Raw genomic sequence first — 6,000 nt, 5'->3', positions numbered from 1 at the left:
ACATCACTACAAGCATAAAACATACAGACATCACAATGACTCTAAACCCATATCTTTCTATAATAACACTGAATGTAAATGGATTAAATGCGCCAACCAAAAGACATAGGGTATCAGAATGGATAAAAAAACAAGACCCATCTATTTGCTGTCTACAAGAGATTCATTTTAGACCTGAGGACACCTTTAGATTGAGAGTGAGGGGATGGAGAACTATTTATCATGCTACTGGAAGCCAAAAGAAAGCTGGAGTAGCCATACTTATATCAGACAAACTAGACTTTAAATTAAAGGCTGTAACAAGAGATGAAGAAGGACATTATATAATAGTGACAGGGTCTATCCATCAGGAAGAGCTAACAATTATAAATGTCTATGCGCCGAATACCGGAGCGCCCAAATATATAAAACAATTACTCATAAACATAAGCAACCTTATTGAGAAGAATGTGGTAATTGCAGGGGACTTTAACACCCCACTTACAGAAACGGATAGATCATCTAGACACACGGTCAATAAAGAAACAAGGGCCCTGAATGAGACATTGGATCAGATGGACTTGACAGATATATTTAGAACTCTGCATCCCAAAGCAACAGAATATACTTTCTTCTCGAGTGCACATGGGACATTCTCCAAGATAGATCATATACTGGGTCACAAAACAGCCCTTCATAAGTTTACAAGAATTGAAATCATACCATGCATACTTTCAGACCACAATGCGATGAAGCTTGAAATCAACCACAGGAAAAAGTCTGGAAAACCTCCAAAAGCATGGAGGTTAAAGAACACCCTACTAACGAATGAGTGGGTCAACCAGGCAATTAAAGAAGAAATTAAAAAATATATGGAAACAAACGAAAATGAAAATACAACAATCCAAACGCTTTGGGACGCAGCGAAGGCAGTCCTGAGAGGAAAATACATTGCAATCCAGGCCTATCTCAAGAAACAAGAAAAATCCCAAATACAAAATCTAACAGCACACCTAAAGGAAATAGAAGCAGAACAGCAAAGGCAGCCTAAACCCAGCAGAAGAAGAGAAATAATAAAGCTCAGAGCAGAAATAAACAATATAGAATCTAAAAAAACTGTAGAGCAGATCAACGAAACCAAGAGTTGGTTTTTTGAAAAAATAAACAAAATTGACAAACCTCTAGCCAGGCTTCTCAAAAAGAAAAGGGAGATGACCCAAATAGATAAAATCATGAATGAAAATGGAATTATTACAACCAATCCCTCAGAGATACAAACAATTATCAGGGAATACTATGAAAAATTATATGCCAACAAATTGGACAACCTGGAAGAAATGGACAAATTCCTGAACACCCACACTCTTCCAAAACTCAATCAGGAGGAAATAGAAAGCTTGAACAGACCCATCACCAGCAAAGAAATTGAATCGGTTATCAAAAATCTCCCAACAAATAAGAGTCCAGGACCAGATGGCTTCCCAGGGGAGTTCTACCAGACGTTTAAAGCAGAGATAATACCTATCCTTCTCAAGCTATTCCAAGAAATAGAAAGGGAAGGAAAACTTCCAGACTCATTCTATGAAGCCAGTATTACGTTGATTCCTAAAGCAGACAGAGACCCAGTAAAAAAAGAGAACTACAGGCCAATATCCCTGATGAATATGGATGCAAAAATTCTCAATAAGATACTAGCAAATCGAATTCAATGGCATATAAAAAGAATTATTCACCATGATCAAGTGGGATTCATTCCTGGGATGCAGGGCTGGTTCAACATTCACAAATCAATCAACGTGATACATCACATTAACAAAAAAAAAGAGAAAAACCATATGATCTTGTCAATCGATGCAGAAAAGGCCTTTGACAAAATCCAGCACCCTTTCTTAATAAAAACCCTTGAGAAAGTCGGGATAGAAGGAACATACTTAAAGATCATAAAAGCCATTTATGAAAAGCCCACAGCTAACATCATCCTCAACGGGGAAAAACTGAGAGCTTTTTCCCTGAGATCAGGAACACGACAGGGATGCCCACTCTCACCGCTGTTGTTTAACATAGTGTTGGAAGTGCTAGCATCAGCAATCAGACAACAATAGGAAATCAAAGGCATCAAAATTGGCAAAGATGAAGTCAAGCTTTCGCTTTTTGCAGATGACATGATATTATACATGGAAAATCCGATAGACTCCACCAAAAGTCTGCTAGAACTGATACGTGAATTCAGCAAAGTTGCAGGATACAAAATCAATGTACAGAAATCAGTTGCATTCTTATACACTAACAATGAAGCAACAGAAAGACAAATAAAGAAACCGATCCCATTCACAATTTCACCAAGAAGGATAAAATACCTAGGAATAAATCTAACCAAAGATGTAAAGGATCTGTATGCTGAAAACTATAGAAAGCTTATGAAGGTAATTGAAGAAGATTTAAAGAAATGGAAAGACATTCCCTGCTCGTGGATTGGAAGAATAAATATTGTCAAAATGTCAATACTACCCAAAGCTATCTGCACATTCAATGCAATCCCAATCAAAATTGCACCAGCATTCTTCTTGAAACTAGAACAAGCAATCCTAAAATTCATATGGAACCACAAAAGGCCCCGAATAGCCAAAGTAATTTTGAAGAAGAAGACCAAAGCAGGAGGCATCACAATCCCAGACTTTAGCCTCTACTACAAAGCTGTCATCATCAAGACAGCATGGTATTGGCACAAAAACAGACACATAGACCAATGGAATAGAATAGAAACCCCAGAACTAGACCCACAAACGTATGGCCAACTCATCTTTGACAAAGCAGGAAAGAACATCCAATGGAAAAAAGACAGTCTCTTTAACAAATGGTGCTGGCAGAACTGGACAGCAACATGCAGAAGGTTGAAACTAGACCACTTTCTCACACCATTCACAAAAATAAACTCAAAATGGATAAAGGACCTGAATGTGAGACAGGAAACCATCAAAACCTTAGAGGAGAAAGCAGGAAAAGACCTCTCTGACCTCAGCCGTAGCAATCTCTTACTCGACACATCCCCAAAGGCAAGGGAATTAAAAGCAAAAGTGAATTACTGGGACCTTATGAAGATCAAAAGCTTCTGCACAGCAAAGGAAACAACCAACAAAACTAAAAGGCAACCAACGGAATGGGAAAAGATCTTTGCAAATGACATATCGGACAAAGGGCTAGTATCCAAAATCTATAAAGAGCTCACCAAACTCCACACCCGAAAAGCAAATAACCCAGTGAAGAAATGGGCAGAAAACATGAATAGACACTTCTCTAAAGAAGACATCCGGATGGCCAACAGGCACATGAAAAGATGTTCAGCGTCGCTCCTTATCAGGGAAATACAAATCAAAACCACACTCAGGTATCACCTCACGCCAGTCAGAGTGGCCAAAATGAACAAATCAGGAGACTATAGATGCTGGAGAGGATGTGGAGAAACGGGAACCCTCTTGCACTGTTGGTGGGAATGCAAATTGGTGCAGCCGCTCTGGAAAGCAGTGTGGAGGTTCCTCAGAAAATTAAAAATAGACCTACCTTATGACCCAGCAATAGCACTGCTAGGAAATTATCCAAGGGACACAGGAGTACCGATGCATAGGGGCACTTATACCCCAATGTTCATAGCAGCACTCTCAACAATAGCCAAATTATGGAAAGAGCCTAAATGTCCATCAACTGATGAATGGATAAAGAAATTGTGGTTTATATACACAATGGAATACTACGTGGCAATGAGAAAAAATGAAATATGGCCTTTTGTAGCAACGTGGATGGAACTGGAGAGTGTGATGCTAAGTGAAATAAGCCATACAGAGAAAGACAGATACTATATGGTTTCACTCTTATGTGGATCCTGAGAAACTTAACAGGAACCCATGGGGGAGGGGAAGGAAAAAAAAAAAAGAGGTTAGAGTGGGAGAGAGCCAAAGCATAAGAGACTGTTGAGAACTGAGAACAAACTGAGGGTTGATGGGGGGTGGGAGGGAGGGGAGGGTGGGTGATGGGTACTGAGGAGGGCACCTTTTGGGATGAGCACTGTGTGTTGTATGGAAACCAATTTGACAATAAATTTCATATATAAATAAAAAAAATGATGTAGTGTTTACACATATACTTTTATATAATTTTCAAAGTGGCTTTTTTGCCTTAGTTGTGTGGCATTCTACCTGCATAACCAATTGCACCATTGACTTCTTCCTCCAGCCTTAGTTCATACAGCTTGGGGCTTTCACACTGATAATGGAATAATAAGTGGTGGGGCGCCTGGGTGTCTCAGTCCGTTAAGCGTCTGAGTTCCGCTCAGGTCATGATCTCACGGTTCGTGGGTTCCAGCCCCACATCGAACTCTGTGCTGACAGTTCAGAGCCTGGAGCCTTCTTCAAGATTCTGTGTCTCCCTCTCTCTCTGCCCCTCTCCTGCTTGTTCTCTCTCTCTTTCTCTCTCAAAAATAAACAAACATTAAAAAAAAATAAGTGGGAAGTCAGAATATGAATAATAAAAATGATGCCTGGGGATTGACCAAATATGAAACAAAATATTTAGAGGAAATACAGTGTATTTCCAAGAGTCTGAAAATCAAGACATAATCCGTGAAAATAACAGAAAGTCTAATTAAATTTACATTAAGAACAATTTAATTATAATTTTAAGATCAGCACACCCACAAGGAAATGGAAACTATCAAGCAAGACCATTTACCATGTGTTTTTTCCCTCTTTTCAAGTATAAGACAAAATTTGTATGAAAGTATATTTTCTCGCTCACCCGGGTGTCATTAATATTATTAATGTTTTATAAATCTGCAGTTGGATTCAATACCTGGAGAGCAAATGCTATTATCCACATTACATAAATTAATGGGAAATAATGTCCTAATAATAAAAAAAAATTATGAATGCTCACTGATGTATAAAATGTTGGGGTTCAGAGCCGAGGGCCAAGAAAGGATTCTTGAGACATCTTTGGTACAAAAAGGTGGTTTTATTAAAGCACATGGGCAGAAAGAGCTGAAGTGGGGTCGTGAGGAGTGACTGATTGTATACCTTCAGGTTGGGAGGGGGTCAGGGATAGTGTAAGTCTCTAAGGAATTTTGGAAGCAAGATTTTTGGGACCCTTAAAGAGGGCTAGCTATTGTTAGGAAAAAGTCATTTATTACTGTCTAGTAAACCCTCAGTCCTGACTCCCTTCCGATGTGTATCAGTGGGCCATCAACTTGGAGTATGATTGCCAACATATGTCTTGGTTGGGGGAGTTAAAGATCAAGGAAGTTTCAATAGGAATTCTTATATGTTAAAGTAGACCCACAGGATCCTGGGGGGTCAGGCTAAGATGGCCTTGTGCCCTTAGCAAAGCGTCATCATTGAGGCAGCTGAGCTCCTTAGAGGAATGTCACTCGGCCTGTTTCAAGGACTTGTCAATGGAAGGAAATTTAATTTTTTCTTCTGCCTTTGTTTCCCACATCACTCGCAAAGATTACGTGTTTCCAGACAAGAAAAGGATGCAATTTTTTTTTCAGGAAAGAATTCCTAAAATGCTCTGGAAAGCAACCAAAGGCAGAAAAATTAGGATTAGAATATCCAGGTGATGTGTATTACTCACACACTGACTCATCATGGCCCTCCCATCCATCAGCTCTTTAGCTGCCAAGTTGTAGTGAGCATGCTTACGGAAGCTGATGTTGCCTTTAGTGGTGCGGATAAGAAGCTTCACCACTAAGACATAAGAAGCTGCTTTCGGGACATTCAAAATGTGTATGTTTAAAAACTCCCTAATTTATAAACAATGATGTATATCCTGTAATTTATGCATTTCAGTTCTAAATTTGGGGGGCAGAATGGCATAGAAGTTACACAAGTATCTGGTGAGACTCCACCTGTGTCCAAAGGAGAGCAAACACAAAATAACTTATTTTTGTGATTCACAGAAAAAAAGAATAATGGCGACCTGAGATTTCCCCAAGTGCTCCTCCATAAACAACAAACAGGGCTGAAAATAGAA

This window comes from Puma concolor, chromosome F2 (genome assembly GCF_028749965.1).
Source record: "Puma concolor isolate L17-30 chromosome F2, mPumCon1.1.hap2, whole genome shotgun sequence".
NCBI lineage: Eukaryota > Metazoa > Chordata > Mammalia > Carnivora > Felidae > Puma > Puma concolor.
The sequence above is the reverse complement of the archived record's forward strand: the minus strand, read 5'-3'. Positions refer to the sequence as shown.